General features: G+C 38.8%; 1 non-coding gene across 1 annotated transcript in view; it reads right to left on the bottom strand.

The window, feature by feature from the left end:
- Positions 1–2066: 2066 nt before the first annotated feature.
- Positions 2067–23532, bottom strand: part of LOC137737310 (uncharacterized) — a 33686-nt gene continuing 12220 nt past the window's right edge. Inside the window, exons 4-6 of the transcript XR_015963279.1 lie at positions 4750–5058; positions 2251–2588; positions 2067–2103 (exon numbers count right to left, since the gene is read on the bottom strand). This is a non-coding gene — a transcript (uncharacterized LOC137737310). The remainder of the gene's footprint in view (positions 2104–2250; positions 2589–4749; positions 5059–23532) is intronic.

Raw genomic sequence — 23532 nt, 5'->3', positions numbered from 1 at the left:
TGAGAATTCATGGTTTATTGAAATGCAATTGGAAATCATTTTATTATGCAAGTGTAACATATGTGGAGATGAACCCTTCTAGCTAGCATTTCATTCCATTTCATCAATTTCATATTTACATTCTGTTTTAATTAGAATCTTTGCATTTAGTTTAATCTCGTCCAAAACTCAATCCCCCTTTACTTTATTGTTCAATTTAGTTAGAAATCAATTTAGTTTATGCTTTTAAGTGTTTTGAATCAATTTATTACCCAATTTCGTCCAAAGTAGTCAAAGTGCTCAAAACTGCCCAGATTGTGTTTTTAAGGCAGTTTTGAGTGTTTTGGTGCTGTTTTGAGTCTTTTGGTTTGTTTTAGTGTTTTAAGTGTTTAGTTTTACATTCTTTGAGTCTAGTTTTGTGTTTTATATTGTTTTTACGTTTTTAAGTCAGTTTCTAAGAGATTAACAATCCCTCCTAATCCCCGGTCCAGAACGATCCCTACTTACATACTTACTACAATTTGACAAAAAGAGGGTTTAATTTGTGTGCATTTAAATCACGCATCAGTTACCCAAGCTAATCAGAAGAGGTGGAGAACCTATTCAGTTTTAGGATTACAATACTCTTGACCACGTTGTTTGGTTTGATAGTTTATTCATGTCTACTATCCAATGTGAGTCTTGTGCTTATATGATTACCTTGAATGTGATTTGGAACACATTCCTAAATCTCATTCATACTTTGGCCAAAGATTCTTAATCATATCATATAGTATTCTCCCTCAAACAGTTTGAAGGTTAGAGATCCCTTGTTGCGCATTCACTTGCCTCCATGGCTAAGTGGCTTAACCCCAACGATGCCGTGGACACCCTCCTGATGGAGTGACTTTGACATAATCAAAGATTAAGGACCTAACCACAAGACAACTGTGATGCCTCAGGTTAAAAGACTAATTTGCATTATCCCAACCATGAGTTCTCATGTGACATGAATATGAGAACTCTTCGTTGATCGTGTTCAGTGAACTCATTCTCTATTGAGCACCTACGTACTTGTCTTGATGTCACACACACCAATGACTCGAGACTAGTCACTCTCCCTGAGAGAAGACATAGCACGTACTGATCTTAACGGACTGTCAATGCCCAATTGACAATCCTATGATCAGGAACGTTTAGGATGTGTCAACGAAAGAATGGTCTCATGAATCTAACTTCTTTAGATCGCATTCTTCCAATCACATATTCCTTGGACTTATCGTTTAAGCATATAACATTTATATGAGACGGCTCAAACAATAATGTTTGCCCTTAATATTAAACTAGATTAGTTTAACATGTGAAATGTCCATAAAGTATCATCATATGATTGGTTTTAGGGCACATTTCCAACATTATTTAGCCTATTTTCTTTGTTAACCATATCCCCCTCACCTAGCCTAGAATAGGACTTTCCATACCCTTGTTCTTGAAGTATAGTGGAGCATGACTTAGAAGGAATTCCTTTGGAGTGACATTATTGTAGAAAACAAGTGTGGGGGAAGGGATTTTGTGTGTATGTGTGTGCCAAAGTCTTAAAGGAGGCACGGGAAAAAAAAAAAAAAAAGAGAAAAAGAAAAAGAAAAGAAAAGAAAAATTGTGAAAAAGAAGAAAAGAAGAAGAAAGAAAGAAAAGGAGTTGAAAATAAGAGAGAACGAACTCACAAGAGTTGATTGTTGAAGAAAGGGTCCAAAATGTTGAATATGGCCCTAAGTTTTGTGTGAATTCCCCTTGGGTGTTCAAAGTTGATTTTTGCAGTCTAAAGGGAATTCTAAGTGCCTAATTCATTACTTTGCTTACTATTGCTTTAAGAACGTTTGTTTCCTCTACCTTTCCTTGTTAGCCAATACCTTAGCCCCGTTTGGGTGCCTGAATCACAGAAGGAAGATTTTTTTCGTTAGAAGTAGGAAGAGAAATAAAATAGGAAGAAGACTTACCACGAATTGGTGAAAGAGACTCAAGGGCTGCCACTGTCTGGATTAATTCTTCTTCAATGTGCTCAGAATAATTAAGTTTTCCATGTGTAATGCTATGCACTAACGCTTTCTCTAAATAGTTTTGTCCCACACCTTCATTAAAACAATCCTGCACAAAATAGTCAAACGCATCAATAGACAAACAAGATTCAAAATCACTAGGGTACCTCATAGCATCGAAGATTTTGAACTTGACGCTTTCTCCATCAATTTCCATGGTTAAAGTACCATCGTAGACATCAATCTTCGTACGCACCGTTCTAAGGAATGGTCTTCCCAATTAAGAGGAAGTGCAGTAGGCATAGGGTCATGTTCCATCTCAAGAACAAAAAAATTAGCGGGAAAAATAAGTTCATTCACTTGCACAAGTACATCCTCCAATAGGCCTTTGGGATATCTATTTGAACCATCTACCAACTGGATTACTACCTTTGTTTCCTTCAAGTCTCCAAGGTTTAGTGATTCATACACTGAATATGGCATCAAATTGATGGATGCCCCCAGATCACACAATGCTCTCGCAAACTCTTTCCCTCCAATTACACATGGAATGGTAAAGCTACCAGCGTCCTTCAATTTCGGTGGTAGCTTTCTCTACAAAACAACTGATACTTCCTCGCTTAATGCCATAGTTTCTTGATCATTGAATCTTCTCTTGTTTGTACAAAGCTCTTTAAGGAACTTTGCATACTTGAGCACTTGTTTTATGGCATCTAAAAGAGGTAAGTTCAGTTGGACTTTTCGGAAAGTATCCAAGCTTTCCTTATCAGTTTGCTCTTTCTTATACTTCATAAACCTACGAGGAAAAGGAATAGGGACACATGAGTGATGCGAAATAAATTAAGCACACAAATTAAACCCTCTTCTGACAATTGTAGCAAAGTATGTAAGTAGGGATCGTTCAAAACCGGGAATTAGGAGGGATTGCTAAACTCTTGAAAACTGACCTAAGAACTCCAAAACAAAGTTAAAAACACTAATTTGGACTCAAAGAATGAAAAACCAAAGTTAAAACACTAAAACAAAACAAAAACTCAAAACAGCAACTAGAAGACTCAAAATTGCCTAAAAACCACTTTCTGGGCAGTTTTGAGCACCTACACTAATTTGGACGAAATTGGTTGAAAACTTGACTCAAAACACTTAAAAACATGAACCAAAACAATTTCTAACTAAATTGAGACTTCAAAGTAAAGGGGGATTTGATTTGGACGAAATTAAAGTTGAGAAAACAGATTGCAAAGTAAAACTGATTTTGAAACGTTTTTGGGGTTTTTAATGGATGATGGACTAGTTAGGGGTTCTTTCTCCACACATGACAAGTATGCAAATGACTTGATTTCCAGTTATTCCTTCATAGAATTATGAATGACAATGCCCCAAATTAACCGTGACATCACTAGTTAATTCTCAAGTTTTCCTTGTGTTATTGAATTGGATGACATCATACGACAACCCAAAGCATTCTTCAAAAGTTCCTTACATGACATCATAATAAAGATACAATCAAAGATCATTACGTTCAATGAAAACTATAAGCATTGACAAAGCACTTGTGACTATGACATCATGACACTTATGCTAGGAATTGAACTTAACGCGATTGTGACTAGCAACCTTCACTACTTGTGAATATAAGTGTGTGACAATTATGTGAAACAAACTTATATTCTAGCATCATATTCATGCAAGCCAATTAAGTGTCGACCCCTAATTAACAAACACAAATACGTTATTACTCACACAGTTAAGCCAATTTCATTCACGATTCAAGAACTCATAACTGGAATTTATCAAATCAACTTGCACACATAGTTATGGCTTCGAAATCACCCCTAACCAATAGGGGTTTAGCCACTCATGTTCATAGCAAAATGAAAGGAAAATAAATTAAACATTGAAATCATAAAACGAATTACACCTAGAATGCACCAACGACGAAGCTTGAGCATCCAAGAGTCTTTCCTTCTTTCTCCTTGCTACGGCACAAATGTGGATGGGATGGTTGGGATGTGTTTTAGGATCAGGGATTATGGAATTGGATGGAGGATAGATGAATGGACGAAAATTGAATGAATGAGTGATCCCCTTAGTGCCTTGCTGCAAAGCCTTATTTATAGGGCTAGGAAAGGTTTAGAACTTAGTTGAAACCAAAAGGTTTTGTACCAGAAATTCTATACATGAAACACTTAAAGGATATATGTGTGTAGCTTGGACAAGGTAGGAGACAAGATAGGACGGCTCGGAGACAAGGTAGGACGACTAGGAGACAAGCTAGGACGGCTAGGAGACAAGGTAGGACGGCTAGTGACAAGCTAGGACGGCTAGTGAGAAGCTAGGACGGCTAGTGACAAGCTAGGACGGCTAGGAGACAAGCTAGGACGGCTAGTGACAAGCTAGGACGGCTAGTTCTTCCAATACAGAAATTAGGCACCATGTGTGAATAGATAAAGCCTTCTAGAAATAAGGTTTTTAGGCCCCCTTGCAGCTCCCTAACTGAATTCAAGCCTTCAAATTCGTCCATCCTCATGCCTCCATGCTTGCACTATCCAATCTTGGCCCAAAAATGCTCTAGAATGCTCCAAATTGCTTCTTTTTGCATAGTTTGACACTAAAACCTGAAATTGCACGAAAATGACTTTAAACACTAAACTAACTAAGGAAAAACAACATAAATGCATGAGAACAAGCCAATTAAGTCGCATAAAAATGCTCCTATCAATGAGTTAAATGAATTTTGAACTTCTTTACTTACCTTATCAGAATCTTTTTTGTTCAATTCTGTATCTTTAGGAGACTTTTTAGTTTCTGTTGAAGCTTCATCTTGCTCAAGATTTTTGGTTTGTTGCTCCCCTTGCTCATTTGTATCTTTTCTAGTCCTCTTTTGCATCCTTGGCTGCTCAAAAACTTCTTTTCCACTCCTTAAAGTCACAACATTCATCTGCTCTGCATTTGGATTCACCACGGTTTGGCTAGGCAACCTTCTTGGTTGGTGTTGTTGCCCCATCAAACTTGCTAACTGACTCATTTGGCGCTCAAGGTTTTCAATTGCTTTGTCTGTTTTCTGTTGATGAGATTGAGTAGAGTTAGCTAAAGAAGCAATTAAATCCTCAAGAGATTTACTTGGAGCTTGTTGTTGTTGAGGCTGAAATGGTGTCTGCGGTCTTGGTTGAAAGAATAGTGAAGCATGACTTAGAATGAACTCCTTTTGATCAATATATTGCAGAAAATAAGTGTGGGGGAAGATAATAGGGCACGGCCAAAGAATGAAATAAAGAAAAAAAAAAAAAAAGTTGAAAAATAAGTGAGAATGATCTCATAAGCATTGGTTATTGAAGGAAGGGTCCAAAAGAGTGAATTTGATCCTAATTGTGCATGAATCTTCCCTTGTGTTTAAAAGTTGATTTCTGCCATTAAAAGTGAGTTTAAGTGTCAATTTCATTACTTTGCTTCCTATTGCTTTAAGAACCTTTGTTTGTCCTTTGCTTTTCCTTGTTAGCCATTACCCTTAGCCCCGTTACAACCCTCAACTTCTATCTTGATGTTATGTATTCAATATGTGGAGTTTGAATTTGGTATGAGCATATGGAATCACTGGTTCTCGTTCTAAGTAGTAGCTTTCCATTCATGAGATCATATTCATGTCATTGTCGTAAATCCAGAAAATGCTTTCTTTGTTATAACATATGTGAGATACTAGTCTTTCATGTTTACATCAATCTCTCACATATAACTAGTGTAGGGTGTGTAGTCAGAAAATCTGTGTGAAAATAGAGTGCATTCTAGTAAGGAATTGAGGAAATTCTCTAAGGCATGTTACTACATTTGAAATGTGTTTTAAATGCTTAATTGTGAACTAGTATGTGGTGACTATGATTAAGAATTTACTTAAGTGTAAAGATGGCTAAAATCTGTGGGAATAATGATTTTTAACTTGTCATGTGCATTGGAAATCCGTGAGACGATTGTTGGAAGGTGTAGGTTGTGTTTTGTTCGTTTTGTCTAGTTTCGTGTTCTTTTGTTGTTTTGTTTTGCTCGAGGACTAGCTGATACGAGCATTATACGCATACAAATTAAACCCTATTTGTGACAATTGTAGTAATGATGTAAGTAGGGATCGTTCTAACCGGGGATTAACTAGGGATGCTAAACACTTGATTTAAATAAATAAAACTAACTTTTAAAACACTAAGACAAACTTAAAAGACTCAAAACAAGTTCAAAAGACTCCAAATACTTTAAAAACATAAAATAAGACAAATCAAATGATTAAGACTTAACAAAATAAGGGGGGGGAAGTTTGATTTGACGAAAATTGAAATAACAAAACAAGTTAATAAACTAAGCAAATTGTAAAACGAATAAACGTAAATATGAATGTGATGAAAATATGGATGATGGAATAGCCAAGGGGTTCTTCTCCACACATGTTACACTTGCAATACAAGATTGATTTTCGGTTGGTCTTTCGATAAATTATGAAACTCAATGCTCCAAGTTAATTAGGTTCGCTTAAATTAACTTTCAGATTTCCCTAGATTCATTGGATTGAATGGAATACGCATTACAACCAAATTATTCTTAATCAAAGTCCCTAACTATGGAATACGCATGATAGAGACATTCAACAAAGATCATTAAGTCCAACGGAAATCATAAACATTGACGAGGCATTCGTTACTATGGAATACGCATGAAACTTATGCCAAGAATTCGTTTAACGCGATTGTTTATAAGCGTCATATTCATGCATGAAAATTAAGCTTGCAATCTCAATGAACATACATAAATACGTTATCAATCAAACAGTTAAACGAATTGAATCCACAACTTATGAAATTCCAACCAAAAGTAATCAATTCATATTGCAAATATAAACATAGTTTCGAATCACCCCCTAGCTAAAGGGGGTTTAGTTCCTCATAACCTTGAAATCAAAGAGACAACTAAACATTCCAACAACTCAAACTTGAATTGTATGAACGTTTAGGCACTCTTCTCTTCCATTACAAAACAAAGAAAATTGAATTTAAACTTTGAAATCAAAGAAACACCTAAACATTCCAACAACTCAAACTTGAATTGTATGAACGTTTAGGCACTCTTCTTCTTCGTTATTATGGCACAAGGTCTAAGGGATGTTGTTGGTGTGTTGAATGGATTGGGGAATTATGGAAATGGATGAGGAAAGATAGAAAATGGAAAGAAACCCACGGCAAGGCTTGGAATTTCAGGATGTAAAGATGGTGTGTGTTTGTGTTGTGGTGTGAGAAATGGAGAGATATGTAATGGGGAGTGAATGAGAATGAATTGAGGTGTGTTTATGAATGAGAATGCAAGGGTTTTTATAGGAGGAATGGAGGTGTGAATTAGTATTTGTTTAAGCATGCATGTGGATGGTTAATGATGAAAAACAACAAGGGAAGCATGTGAAAATGGAATTGCATGTGAAAGCCACGGCAAGAATGCTTTCTTGCTGAAAAATGCATGTGAATGCATGGCTTTTGCATGTGAAAGCCACGGCAATGATGTTTCCTTGCTGAAAAATGCATGTGAATGCATGGCTTTTGCATGTGAAAGCCACGGCAATGATGTTTCCTTGCTGAAAATTCATGTGAATGCATGGCTTTTGCATGTGAAAGCCACGGCAATGAGAGGTTGTGCATGTGGTTGTAATGTTTGTTGGTTAAAGATGCATGTGGATGTATTATACAATGGGAAAGTATGTGTTTGAATTAAAGGATGCAAAGTGAATGAATCATGAATCATTGTGGATGAAAGGTGGAAGTGCATGTGTTGATGACTAGGTTAGTGGGTGGAAATCTGAAAATGGCATATAGGAAATGGGAACCCACGGCAATGAAGTTGTTTTGTGTTGTGAATTATGATGAATGCATGTGAGTTAAAGAGGGAGAATGTGGTGAAATGATGAAGTAGGAAGGTGGAAATGCATGTGAGATGTTTGGAAAGGAATAAAGAATGAATGGTGGAAATGTGAGTGAATGATATGTTAAGTGATAAGTGAATGATATGTGGTGAGTGATAAGTGAATGGTTTGATAAGTGATAAATGAACTAGTTTAAAGGGCTAGGGTTTAAGTACATAGAATGGGCCTAAAATAGGTTGGTTTGTATGGCATAATGTGTTATGTGATTGGGCTAGGGCCATTGTTTTGTGTCTTCAAGTGCATACAAGGCCTTCAAATTCGTCCATCCTCTTGGCTCCATGGATAAGCTATCCAATCCATGCCCAAAAATGCTCCAAATGGCCTCAAAATGCACTTTCTTGCTCCCTAGGCCCTTAGAACCTGAAAACACACAAAAGAAGCATAAAGGACTAAAATAACGAGAGAAACATAACGTAAATGCACGAGAACAAGCCATTTAAGTCGCATGAATATGCTCCTATCAAATACCCCCACACTTAGCTTTTGCTAGTCCTCGAGCAAAACAGAATAAAAACAAATAAACAAAACGACACTAAACACGTAAAACACAACCTAAACCTTCCAACAAACGTCTCAGGGATTTCCAAAGCACATGACAAGTTAAAATTCATTATTCCCACAGATTTTAGCCATCTTCACACTTGAGTACATTCTTAATCATAGTAACCACATACTAGTTCACAATTAAGCATTTAAAACCATGATTTGAATGTAGTAACATGCCTTAGAGAATTTGCTCAAATCCTTACAAGATATGCACTCGTTTTTCACACAGATTTTCTGACTACACACCCTACACTAGTTATATGTGAGAAGATTGATGTAAATATGAATTCTAACACTCACATATGTTATATCAAAGAAAGCATTTTCTGGAATGTATATGAATATGATCTCATGAAAGGAATGCTACTAATTAGATGTGAGAACCAGGGACACCATAAGCTCATACCAAATTCAAACTCCACAAATTGAACACATAACATCAAGATAGAAGTTGAGGGTTGTAACGGGGCTAAGGGTAATGGTTTAACAAAGAAAGGTAAAGTAAAACAAAGGTTCTTAAAGTAATAGGAAGCGAAGTATTGAATTAGGCACTTAGAATTCCCTTTAGAACGCAGAAGTCAACTTTGAACACCCAAGGGGAAGTCACACAAAACATAGGGCCATATTCAAACTTTTTGGGCCCTTTCTTCAACAATCACACTTGTGAGTCCATTCTCACTTATTTTCACTCTTTTTCTTTCTTTTCTTCTTCTTTTTCTCACATTTTTTTTTTTTTTTTTTTTTTCTTTTTCCCGTGCCTCCTTTAAGACTTAGGGACATACATACACACAAAAATCCCTCCCCCCACACTTATTTTCTGCAACATATTAATCAAAAGGAATTCATTTAAGTCATGCTCCCTATACTTCAAGAACAAGGGTATAGGAAAGTCCTACTCTAGGCTAGGTAAGGGGTGATGTGGTTAGCAAAGAAAATAGGCTAAACGAGGCTCAATGGGGTTAAAACTAATATATACGAAATATGGGTAGTAAGGCTATTTGGTTCTGGTGGCAACTACACAACTTCATCTTGATATATATTATGCAATTCAATGCCATGCTTTGAATGAAACGGATATAAGTTCTAGCATTTGGAACTATATGATGAAACGCCTTCTAAGTAGTAACCAAGCAAAGAATAATGAGATCATGCAATGACTTTAGAAAACAAGAAATCACAGATTATACTCTCCAAAGAACGTTATAGGCTCAAGTCTCTCAGGGTTGTAGCGTTTATTTGAGTTCCTTCCTTCAAGCATGTTACAAAAACGAATTTTTCTTTTATGATTGCATGTGAAGTCATACATTATAACCATAACCAAGCATATACCAAGAGTAAATCAAACTTTTCTCCATGTTAATAACTCTCTTTAACAGTCATGCAATTACAAACCAAATCCTTATCATTGTGTTGGAAGGTACCCTAAGACACAAAAACAACTCAAAACACTCTTTTTAGGCTTTTCAAAAAAAAGTTTTTCAAATTTTTATGTGATTTTCGGAGTTATAAAACAAAACACGCTAAAACAGTTTAAAAACACCTTAAAAATATTTAAAACAACAAGGAACAACACTTGAAGTTATGGGTGATAAAATTCAACGAATTTGCATCAACATACTTAGTTACCCCCCCACACTTAAATCAAACATTGTCCTCAATGTTTTAAGCATAGATTCACACAAAGCATAAGTAAATACACAAAAAGCACTTAAACATACTAAACATGGCAGAATGTAATTAACAAAGAGAAAAGTTTAGAGACGCAAATCTGGTTATAGAGTGTAAATTCCATCTTCTCCTTGATAATTGCATTGAGGCTTTATCTTGGTGATTCCACAGGCTTACTCTTGAACTGGTTTCTGCCCATCGTTGATTTTCCTTTGTGCTACTTCTTGAACTGGGCAGCAGGATGGTTCTTTTGGTCTCCCCCGAAGGTCTGAGCTTATCCCTTTTATCTGTTTCTTTGTTCAATCTGTGCAGGAGTGGTCCCTTCTCTGGAAGTGTATCAACCGTTGAAGATGACTACTCGAGAGCAACGCTAGGTAAGCAATCAGGAATAGATTCCAGGCAGTTGGCTCCAGATCGGAAGACTGACTCCAAGTGCCGGCTGATTGCTTCTTTCACTTTGCCATACGAGTAAGAACAAGGACAAAGAAAAGGACAGGGAAAGAGCATGATATGAGATACTTTTGCTTTTGACCTTGATGATATGAGATACCTTTGCTTTTGAAGAAGCGGTGAATGAATCAGCGTATTTCAATCCGCCGTTTCCTCCTGGGTCATCTGTACTCCAGGCATCTGGTATCATCTTTGGGGAAGAAGAAAGAATTGAGTATTTCGAAAGGCTTTGCTGGGAGTGCTCCCTCAGAGGTGAGGAAGAGTTGGGCATTTTCTTCAGGTTTTACTTTGCCAAAAACAAAATGAAGGTCGACATATATAGAGATAATAGCAAGTGGTGGTACTTTTTACCCTTGTCGACAAACGTTTTGATCCCGCAAATCCGTCTTTTTGAAATAGTGGCGCCTCTTCGATCTTTGAATACGCCTCTTCGATTTCTGAGCAGGCGCCCCTTCGATTTCTGAACGACGCCCCTTCGCTTTCTGAAAGACACGTGGTAGTGCAGATGCGGCTCATTTTTACAAAGCTGCACGCGTTTTCTGAAAAGCAGAGAAAGCGTCGCCGAACTTTGCGCTTGTCGGCTAAAGAGGTGTAGTTGCGATGATGGCCTCCACGTGCGTCTTCTGAAAAGCCGAGAAAGCAACGCCTAAATTACGCCGGAAATTCCGGCTTCTTGAATCGATGGACGCGTCGCCTTGGCTTTTTATAGAGCTATCGATCACCACAACAAACACACTCTGAAGACTTCCCATTCTTGAAAATCGACTCCGACCCTTTGAAATTTAACTCCATCCCTTCTCTTTGAACACTTTTGAAAAATGGCAAACTCATCGAACCTTAGCTTGGAATTGAGCCTTAGCAGTGATACGGGCGCGCCGCGTCAAGGTAACGTATGGCGCCCTTCTTTCTTTTCTTCTAACGGTCCTCTCACAGGTGAAGACTCCGTGATGCAGGACGCCACAACAGCTACAATAGTAGCTAAGAACCTCCTCACTCCAAAAGATAGTAGACTGCTGTCAGGACGGTCCGATGAGTTGGCCGTTCAAGAGTCCCTCGCACTTAGTGTTCAGTGTGCGAGCTCTGTGTCCAATATGGGCCAACGCCTGCTTGCCCGCTCCCGTCAGGTGGAATCATTGATGGCTGAGGTGGAAAGTCTCAAGCAAGAGATCAAGCAGCTGAAGTATGAGAATAGAAGTTTGCATGTGCTTGCAAACAACTATTCGACGGGCATGAAGAGGAAGCTTGATGAGCTGCAAGAATCCAATGTTCGAATGCAAAGTGACCGTCAAAGTGACCGTCAAAGGCTTTCGGCTTACTTCCAGAGGCACATTTTTCCTGGCTCGTCCAGCGTTTGGCCAAGTATTGGGGCCTGGAATGCTCCCGCTCCGATGCCTTCCGCTCCGATGCCTTCCGCTCCGACGCCTTCCGCTCCGATGCCTTCCGCTCCGAGAGTTTTTCCCAGTAGTGGGGCTTCAAGTAAACGCCCTTTGTGAAGGCTCCATCTTTCTTTGTTTAGCAGTGCCTATCAATAAACAAAACATTTTCTTAATGTTATAATCATAGACTCACACAATTAATAAACAAACAAACAATAACAACTAAACAACCTAACAAGGCAGAAACGAAATATCAACAAAGAGAAGAGTTTTTAGGAATCTGGAATTGGAGTGCTTTCTAAGTCTTCCTTTGTTGAATGCATGGGTTGCCTCCCAAGTAGCGCTTTCTTTTACGTCTTGCAGCCGGACGGTACCTCCGTTTAAGCTTGACTAGGTTCCACGGCATGGAGGGGTACCTCCTCCACTACATGCTCCTCAAACGTCTCGTAATAGGGCTTCAATCGATGCCCATTCACTTTGAATTCTTGCTGCGTCCTTGAACTTTTGATTTGTACTGCACCATAAGGTAAAACGTTAGTAACAACAAACGGGCCAATCCATTTAGAACGCAACTTACCAGGAAACAAACGTAGGCGAGAGTTGAAAAGTAACACTTTCTGCCCAACTGTGAAGGTCTTGGTTCGAATCATTTTATCATGGAATGCTTTGGTCTTGGCTTTGTACACCCGGGCATTCTCATAGGCTTCATTCCGAATCTCCTCAAGTTCATTCAATTGGAGCTTCCTATGAACTCCCGCTGCATCTATGTCCCTGTTGAAAGTCTTCACGGCCCAATGTGCCTTGTGTTCTAACTCTACGGGCAAATGACATGGCTTACCATAGACGAGCCGAAAAGGTGACATCCCAATGGGTGTTTTGTATGCCGTACGATATGCCCACAGTGCATCATCTAAACGTAAGCTCCAATCCCTCCTTGTTGGTCCAACAGTCTTCTCCAAAATTTGTTTGATTTCTCGGTTAGACACCTCGGCTTGGCCATTTGTTTGAGGATGGTAAGGTGTGGAGACCTTATGGTTGACATGGTACTTTCTTAGCAACGCCTCAATGGTCCGATTGCAAAAGTGAGACCCTCCATCACTTATGATTACCCTCGGCACTCCAAACCTAGCAAAAATGTTAGTTTTCACGAAATCTGCAACCACCTTAGAATCGTTAGTACGGGTGGCTTTTGCTTCCACCCGTTTAGAAACATAATCAACGGCTAGCAAGATATAAGTGAAACCATAAGATGGAGGGAAAGGGCCCATGAAATCAATGCCCCAAACATCAAAAATTTCAACATTAAAGACAGGGGTTTGCGGCATTTGGTCCTTGGTACCTATGTTACCCATTCGTTGGCAACGATCACAAGACATACAAAAGGTTCTAGCATCCTTAAATATAGTCGGCCAATAAAAACCACACTCTAGAACCTTGAGGGCAGTGCGTTGTGTGCCAAAATGACCACCACATGCATATGTGTGACAAAAGCTTAGAATTGAGTGAAATTCAGAATCATGCACACATCTACGTACAATTTGATCTGAGCAATACTTCCACAAATAAGGGTCATCCCAAACATAGAAACGTGCATCATTTTTAAGCTTATCACGTTGGTGCTTATTTAGTTCATTTGGAAATTGTTTAGCCACCAAGTAATTCACTAAATCTGCATACCATGGTTCACTTACCTCAATGGATAGCAGCTGCTCATCGGGGAAAGTTTCAGGGATAGGTACGGCATGTTCATGCTCCTCGTGGACCATTCGGCTTAAATGGTCAACCACTACATTCTCGCTTCCTTTCTTATCCCGGATTTCAATATCAAATTCTTGAAGAAGAAGAATCCAACGGATAAGCCTCGGCTTTGCTTCCTTTTTCGTGAGCAAGTACCTCAAAGCTGCATGATCAGAATAAACGATTACTTTAGTACCAATTAAATATGAACGGAATTTATCTAAAGCAAAAACCACAGCTAGAAGTTCTTTTTCCGTCGTGGAGTAGTTCAATTGGGCATCATTGAGAGTCCGAGAGGCATAGTATATGACATGCGGCCGCTTGTCTCTTCTTTGTCCTAGAACAGCTCCTAATGCATAGTCGGATGCATCGCACATGAGCTCGAACGGAAGGCTCCAATCTGGAGGTACAATAATGGGGGCCGAGACTAGCTTCTCCTTGAGTTGGTTAAATGCCGAATTACACTCTTCATCAAACTTGAATGGCACATCTTTTTGAAGCAATCGGCAAAGAGGGTTGGACATCTTGGAGAAGTCCTTGATAAAACGCCTATAGAACCCTGCATGGCCAAGAAACGAACGTACCTCTCTAACCGAAGTAGGAGAGGGTAAGTGACGTACAAGGTCTATTTTTGATTTATCTACTTCAATTCCTTTTTCTGAAACAATATGTCCTAAAACTATACCTTGTTTCACCATAAAATGACATTTCTCCCAATTCAAGACAAGGTTAGTTTCAACACATCGTTTCAAAATTAAGGTCAGATTATCCAAGCAATTATCAAATGAACTCCCAAATACACTGAAATCATCCATGAAAACCTCAATGATCTTTTCAACAAAATCGGAAAATATACTTACCATACACCTTTGGAAAGTGGCCGGTGCGTTGCATAAGCCAAATGGCATGCGACGATAAGCAAATGTTCCAAAGGGACATGTGAATGTGGTCTTCTCTTGATCATCCGGGGCTATCACAATTTGGTTATATCCAGAGTATCCATCAAGAAAACAGTAAAAAGCATGACCGGCTAACCTTTCGAGCATCTGGTCGATGAATGGCAAAGGAAAGTGATCTTTCCTAGTCATGGCATTTAGCTTCCGGTAATCGATACATACCCGCCATCCAGTCTGAATGCGTGTAGGCACGAGCTCATTCTCATCATTCTTGATAACAGTTACTCCGGACTTCTTGGGAACGACTTGAACTGGAGAGACCCAACGGCTATCGGAGATAGGGTAGATCACTCCGCAATCCAAAAGCTTGATTATTTCCTTCTTCACCACTTCCATCATCGGAGGGTTGAGACGGCGTTGAGCCTCTCGGGATGGCTTAGTCCCCTCCTCAAGAAGTATACAGTGCATGCATGTGATAGGAGCATATTTATGCGACTTAAATGGCTTGTTCTCGTACATTTACGTTATGTTTCTTTAGTTATTTTAGTACTTTAAGCTATTTTCGTGTGTTTGTAGGTCCAAAGGGCTAAAGGAGCAAAAAGATGCATTTTGGAGACTTTTGGAGCACTTTTGGGCTAAGGACGGATAGCTTATGCTTGAAGCCAAAGTGTTGGACGAAATTGAAGACCTAATTGGAGCCAAAGTGTTGGAACCTTGTTCTCTTTAGTTTTAGGATTTTTTTTTTTTTTAAATTTTCGGAGTTTTATACCAAGACACTATAAAACACACTAAAACACTCTAAAAATGCTTAAAACAGCAAGAAACAACATTCTAAGTGAAAGGTGAATAAATCCCACGAAATTCATGCAAATACAAATTGTTTACCCCCCCACACTTAAATCAAACTTTGTCCTCAATGTTTTAAGCAGAAAGTCACAACAGAGCAAGCAAATAAACAAATACGAGAAAGAAAGCAAAGTAAAGGCAGTAAAGAAAAAGAAAGGAATAAAAATAAGTCTCTTAAAGGGGTTTCCAAGTTCTTCTCTATTCGGATGCATGGGTTGCCTCCCACGAAGCGCTTTCTTTTACGTCTTGCAGCCGGACGGTACCTCCGTTTAAGCTTGACTAGGTTCCACGGCATGGAAGGGTACCTCCTCCACGACATGCTCCTCAAACATCTCGTAGTAGGGCTTCAATCGATGCCCATTCACTTTGAATTCTTGCTGCGTCCTTGAACTTTTGATTTGCACTGCACCATGAGGGAAAATATTAGTAACAACAAACGGGCCAATCCATTTAGAACGCAACTTACCAGGAAACAAACGTAGGCGAGAGTTAAAAAGTAACACTTTCTGCCCAACTATGAAGGTCTTGGTTCGAATCATTTTATCATGGAATGCTTTGGTCTTGGCTTTGTACATCCGGGCATTCTCATAGGCTTCATTCCGAATCTCCTCAAGTTCATTCAATTGGAGCTTCCTATGAACTCCCGCTGCATCTATGTCCATGTTGAAAATCTTCACGGCCCAATGTGCCTTGTGCTCTAACACTGTGGGCATATCGTACGGCATACAAAACACCCATTGGGATGTCACCTTTTCGGCTCGTCTATGGTAAGCCATGTCATTTGCCCGTAGAGTTAGAGCACAAGGCACATTGGGCCGTGAAGATTTTCAACATGGACATAGATGCAGCGGGAGTTCATAGGAAGCTCCAATTGAATGAACTTGAGGAGATTCGGAATGAAGCCTATGAGAATGCCCGGATGTACAAAGCCAAGACCAAAGCATTCCATGATAAAATGATTCGAACCAAGACCTTCACAGTTGGGCAGAAAGTGTTACTTTTTAACTCTCGCCTACGTTTGTTTCCTGGTAAGTTGCGTTCTAAATGGATTGGCCCGTTTGTTGTTACTAATATTTTCCCTCATGGTGCAGTGCAAATCAAAAGTTCAAGGACGCAGCAAGAATTCAAAGTGAATGGGCATCGATTGAAGCCCTACTACGAGATGTTTGAGGAGCATGTCGTGGAGGAGGTACCCTTCCATGCCGTGGAACCTAGTCAAGCTTAAACGGAGGTACCGTCCGGCTGCAAGACGTAAAAGAAAGCGCTTCGTGGGAGGCAACCCATGCATCCGAATAGAGAAGAACTTGGAAACCCCTTTAAGAGACTTATTTTTATTCCTTTCTTTTTCTTTACTGCCTTTACTTTGCTTTCTTTCTCGTATTTGTTTATTTGCTTGCTCTGTTGTGACTTTCTGCTTAAAACATTGAGGACAAAGTTTGATTTAAGTGTGGGGGGGTAAACAATTTGTATTTGCATGAATTTCGTGGGATTTATTCACCTTTCACTTAGAATGTTGTTTCTTGCTGTTTTAAGCATTTTTAGAGTGTTTTAGTGTGTTTTATAGTGTCTTGGTATAAAACTCCGAAAATTTAAAAAAAAAAAAAAAAAAAAAAAAAAAAAAAAAATTCTTTTGAAAAAACCCAAAAATATGTGTTTTTAGAGTCATTTGAGTCATTTTGTTGCTATTTCGTTTCTGCCTTGTTAGGTTGTTTAGTTGTTATTGTTTGTTTGTTTATTAATTGTGTGAGTTTATGATTGTAACATTGAGAAAATGTTTGATTTATTGATAGGCACTGCTAAACAAAGAAAGATGGTGCTTCACAAAGGTTGTTTGCTTGAGGCCCCACTACGTGGCTTTACTCTTGAAGCGGAAGGCGTAGGAACAGAAGGCATCGGAGCGGAAGGCGTAGGAACAGAAGGCATCGGAGCGGGAGGCATCGAAGATAGAGCATTCCAGGCCTCAATACTTGGCCAAGCGCTGGATGAGCCAGGAAAAAGGTGCCTCTGGAGGAAAGACGAGAACCTTTGACGGTCACTGTGAATCCGACCTTCAGACTCTTGCAGCTCATCAAGCTTCCTCTTCATGCCCGTCGAATAGTTGTTTGCAAGCACGTGCAAACTTCTATTCTCATACTTCAGCTGCTGGATCTCCTGCTTGAGACTTTCCACCTCTGCCATCAATGATTCCACCTGACGGGAGCGGGCAAGCAGGCGTTGGCCCATGTTGGACACAGAACTCGCACACTGAACACTAAGTGCGAGGGACTCTTGAACGGCCAACTCATCGGACCGTCCTGACAGCAGCCTACTATCTTTCGGAGTGAGGAGGTTCCTAGCTACTATTGTAGCTGTTGTGGCGTCCTGCATCACGGAGTCTTCACCTGTGAGAGGACCGTTAGAAGAAAAGAAAGAAGGGCGCCATACGTTACCTTGACGCGGCGCGCCCGCATCACTGCTAAGGTTTAATTCCAAGCTAAGGTTCGATGAGTTTGCCATTTTTCAAAAGTGTTCAAGGGGTGTATGGAATTGATTCTCAAAGGGCCGGAGTCGATTTTTCAAGAATGGGATTTCTTCAGAGTGTATTTGTTGGGGTGATCGATAGCTCCATAAAAAGCCATGGCGACGCGTCCACCGATTCAGAGATCCGGATTTTCCTCCGCAAATTTCGACGACGCTTTCGCGGCTTTTCAGAAAACGCGCTCAGCTTTGTCAAAAGATATCTGACAAAGCTGATAACACGTGGAGGCCATCATCTCAATTACACGTCTTTAGCCGACAAGCGCAATGTTCGGCGACGCTTTCTCTGCTTTTCAGAAAACGCGTGCAGCTTTGTCAAAAGAGCCGCACCCGTGACTACTTTTGCCATGCAGAAATCGAAGAGCCGTTCGTTCAGAAATCGAAGAGACGTCTGTCGACAAAGGGTAAAAGAGCAGTACCACCACTTTCTATTCAGAAAATCCCTATATTTGTCGACCTTCATCTCTTATGGCAAGGCAGACTTGAAGAAAATGCCCACCAACTCTCTCTCACCTCTGAGGGCGCACTCCCAGCAAAGCCTTTTGAATTACTCAAAATTTTCTTCTTCCCCAAAGATGATACCAGACGCCTGGAGTAAAGATGACCCAGGAGGAAATGCATGTGCTGATTCATGCACCGCTTCTTCAAAAGCAAAGGTATCTCATATCATAAAGGTCAAAAGCAAAAGTATCTCATATCATGCTCTTTCCCTGTCTTTTTCTTTGTCCTTGTTCTTACTCGCATGGCAAAGTGAAAGAAGCAATCAGCCGGCACTTGGAGTCAGTCTTCCGATCTGGAGCCAACTGCCTGGAACCTATTCCTGATTGCTTACCTAGCGTTGCTCTCGAGTAGTCATCTTCAACGGTTGATACACTTCCAGAGAAGGGACCACTCCTGCAAAGATTGAACAAAGAAACAGATAAAGGGGGAAAGCTCAGACCTTCGGGGAAGACCAAAAGAACCATCATGCTGCCCAGTTCAAGAAGTAGCACAAAGGAAAATCAACGATGGGCAGAAACCAGTTCAAGAGTAAGCATGTGGAATCACAAAGATCAAAAGCCTCAATGCAATTACCAAGGAGAAGATGGAATTTACACTCTATAACCAGATTTGCGTCTCTAATCTCTTCTCTTTGTTAATTACATTCTGCCATGTTTAGTATGTTTAAATGTTTTTTTTTTTTTTTGTGTATTTACTTATGTTTTGTGTGAATCTATGCTTAAAACATTGAGGACAATGTTTGATTTAAGTGTGGGGGGGTAACTAATGTTGTTAATGCAAATTCGTGGGATTTTATCACCCATAACTTCAAATATTGTTCCTTGCTGTTTTAAGGTGTTTTTAAGTTGTTTTAGAGTGTTTTAGTATGTTTTGTTTTTATAACTCCGAAAAGCACATAAAAATTTGAAAAATTGTTTTGAAAAACCTAAAAAGAGTGTTTTGAGTCGTTTTTGTGTGTTTGTGTCTTAGGGTACCTTCCAACACAATGATAAGGATTTGGTTTATAATTGCATGACGGTTAGAAAGAGTTATAAACATAGAGAAAAGTTTGATTTACTCTTGGTATATGCTTGGTTATGGTTATAATGTATGACTTCACATGCAATCATAAAAGAAAAAAATTCGTTTTTGTAACATGCTTGAAGGAAGGAACTCAAACAAACGCTACAACCCTGAGAGACTTGAGCCTATAACGTTCTTTGGAGAGTATAATCTGTGATTTCTTGTTTTCTAAAGTCGTTGCATGATCTCATTATTCTTTGCTTGGTTACTACTTAGAAGGCGTTTCATCATATAGTTCCAAATGCTAGAACTCATGCCCATTTCATTCAAAGCATGTTATTGATTTGCATAACACATATTCAAGAAGAAGTTGTGTAGTGACCACCACCATAGCCAAATAGCCTTACTTCCCATACTTCGTATATGTTGTAAGTTTTAACCCCGTTGAGCCTCGTTTTGCCTTTATTCCTTGTTTACCCACATCACCCCTTACCTAGCTTAGAGTAGGACTTTCCTATACCCTTGTTCTTAAAGTTTAGTGAGCATGACTTAAATGAATTCCTTTTGAGTTACATTATGCAAGAAAATGAGTGTGGGGGAGTAAAAGTTTGTTCTTACGTTTATATGTATGTTTTGAGATTCAAAAGAAAAAGAAGAAAAGAAAAAAAAAAAAAAAAAAAAAAGGAGTGAAAATAAGTAAGAATGAACTCACGAGCGTTGATGGTTGAAGAAAGGGTCCAAAAAGTTGAATATGGCCCTAAGTTTTGTGTGATTTTCCCTTGGGTGTTCAAAGTTGACTTCTGCGTTCTTAAGGGAATTCTAAGTGTCTAATTCAATACTTTGCTCACTATTGCTTTAAGAATGTTTGTTTATCCTTCACCTTTCATTGTTAGCCAATACCCTAGCCCCGTTACTACCCTTTGACTTCTATATTGAGTGTTATGTATTTCAATTGTGGAGTTTGAACTTGGTATGAGCTTATGGTGTCACTGGTTCTCGCGTCTAAGTAGTAGCATTCCATTCATGAGATCATATCTAAACATGCTTATTAACTCCAGAAAATGCTTTCCTTATTATAACATATGTGAGTGTTCGTCTACATGTTTACATCAATCTTCTCACATATACCTAGTGTAGGGTGTGTAGTCAGAAAATCTGTGTGAAAAACGAGAGTACATCTAGTAAGAAATTGAGGGAATTCTCTAAAGGCATGTTACTACATTTGAAATGTGTTTTAATTGCTTAATTGTGAACTAGTATGTGGTGACTATGATTAAGAATGTACTTAAGTGTAAAGATGGCTCAAATCTGTGAGAATAATGATTTTTAACTTGTCATGTGCATTGGAAGTCCCTGATACGATTGTTGGAAGGTGTAGGTTGTGTTTTGTTCTTTTTGTTTTGTTTTTCTGTTTTGCTCGAGGACTAGCAAAAGCTAAGTGTGGGGGTATTTGATAGGAGCATATTTATGCGACTTAAATGGCTTGTTCTCGTACATTTACGTTATGTTTCTTTAGTTATTTTAGTACTTTAAGCTATTTTCGTGTGTTTGTAGGTCCAAAGGGCTAAAGGAGCAAAAAGATGCATTTTGGAGACTTTTGGAGCACTTTTGGGCTAAGGACGGATAGCTTATGCTTGAAGCCAAAGTGTTGGACGAAATTGAAGACCTAATTGGAGCCAAAGTGTTGGAACCTTGTTCTCTTTAGTTTTAGGATTTTTTTTTTTTTTTTTTTTTTTTTTTTTTTTTTTTTTTTTTTTTTTTTTTTTTTATAAATAAAATCAAACGGCATGGAATTGGTCCTTGAATGGAAGGTGTTCTGGCATTTAGTGTCGTTTTGTTTATTTGTTTTTATTCTGTTTTGCTTTTTTTTTTTTTTTTTTTTTTTTTTTTTTTATAAATAAAATCAAACGGCATGGAATTGGTCCTTGAATGGAAGGTGATACTTGAAGTGAACCGGCATTGGTTCAAATTCTAAAGTGGGTGCCTGGATCATTAACCACATGTTAGTATAAAAGAAAATTGAAATTCGGGGAGGCGGCTTACCTGTGTGCTCCAAAATGAACTCCAGAATAAACACCCCTTCGAAAGTTATGACTTGTCCCGTGTCATAAAATCCAACTTCCTTGGGAATTGTGGTTTCAAATATGTCCTCTTTGATGCCTTCTACATCTTCTCCAGCCACTACCTTCTCTTGAATCATTCTTCTTGGTGTACAAAGTCCTTTGAAGAATTCAACACCATCTAAAACTTGCTGTGTTGCACCAAGAATTTGAATAGCATTTTGCACCTTTGGGAAGGCTTCCACGATGTCCTTTTTACTCTCTTCTTGGTTGGGAATCAAAAACCTGCTAGGAAAAGGGACATTGGGTGGAATAACATCAGAATAACATGGAATTGGGACGTCCTTACTGGTGGTGGGTGGTTTAGAGGGCTTAGGGGGCTGCGGCAAGGGTTGTTCTACCCTTGCCGTGTGCATGTCTTCTTCCTCCTCCTCAATTAGCAGCTCTTCATCCACTTCTAGGCTATGTTTGGACATTTTTAGGTCAGCTCCAACCTCCATAGCACTTCCCAAAGTGATAGCATTATGGATTTCAAAATCTTCCTTCGAGTTTTCAATAGTTGAGTTGGAGAGTTCACTTTGCTCTTGAATTTGTTTCATGAACTCCATAATCTGCCCAAATTGCTCGTCCAATTTACCCAACTCCTTGGCTTGATTTTGTGACCCCTGCGCCAAAGAGGTTAGTAATTGAAAATTTTTATCATTATCCATGGACATACTTGAACTTGATTGGAATTGTTGTGGGGGAGGTTGTGGTGGCTGCATAGGTGTTGTATTGAACTCCTCATATGGTTGCCAATATGCTTCTTGTTGAGCCTCCTTGGCTTGATTTTGTGACCCCTGCGCCAAAGAATTTATTTCATTAAGAATTTGATTATAATCTATTGGCGAACTTGAATTTAATTGAGCATATTGCATATGAAGTTGTGGTGGCTGCATAGGTCTTGAATAGAACTCCTCATATGGTTGCCAATATGCTTCACGTTGAACTTGTTGATCTTCCCACCATATAGAGTTTGAATGATCCCTCCAATCTCTTTGTGGACATTGATTGGCTTGAAATCCTTGCCTATATGAAGCACCAAATGTAGGGACACTCTGCATTGTGGTCCTTTCGGCATACGGCGACAATTTAGAAGTAAGATTTGCCAATTGAGCTTGAATGCTAGCAAAATCCATATCTTACTTCTCTAGTACCTAAAATCAAAGAAAGAGAACTAAATCAAATATCAAAAGTAACAACAAACAAAGAAAACAACATTAAGTTAGAAACTAAAACGAAAACAACTAAACCAAAAAAAAAGAAAAGAACCAAGGGATTAGCAAAGTTGCTAATCCCCGGCAACGGCGCCAAAATTTGATGCGAGCATTATACGCATACAAATTAAACCCTATTTGTGACAATTGTAGTAATGATGTAAGTAGGGATCGTTCTAACCGGGGATTAACTAGGGATGCTAAACACTTGACTTAAATAAATAAAACTAACTTTTAAAACACTAAGACAAACTTAAAAGACTCAAAACAAGTTCAAAAGACTCCAAATACTTTAAAAACATAAAATAAGACAAATCAAATGATTAAGACTTAACAAAATAGGGGGGGATGTTTGATTTGACGAAAATTGAAATAACAAAACAAGTTAATAAACTAAGCAAATTGTAAAACGAATAAACGTAAATATGAATGTGATGAAAATATGGATGATGGAATAGCCAAGGGGTTCTTCTCCACACATGTTACACTTGCAATACAAGATTGATTTTCGGTTGGTCTTTCGATAAATTATGAAACTCAATGCTCCAAGTTAATTAGGTTCGCTTAAATTAACTTTCAGATTTCCCTAGATTCATTGGATTGAATGGAATACGCATTACAACCAATGAATTTAGGGAAATCTGAAAGTTAATTTAAGCGGACCTAATTAACTTGGAGCATTGAGTTTCATAATTTATCGAAAGACCAACTGAGAATCAATCTTGTATGCAAGTAT

The sequence above is a fragment of the Pyrus communis genome, chromosome 6 (genome assembly GCF_041283825.1).
Source record: "Pyrus communis isolate YQ-2024b chromosome 6, ASM4128382v1, whole genome shotgun sequence".
Taxonomy (NCBI): domain Eukaryota; kingdom Viridiplantae; phylum Streptophyta; class Magnoliopsida; order Rosales; family Rosaceae; genus Pyrus; species Pyrus communis.
Note: the sequence above shows the minus strand (reverse complement) of the source record. Positions and strands in the feature narration are given on the sequence as shown.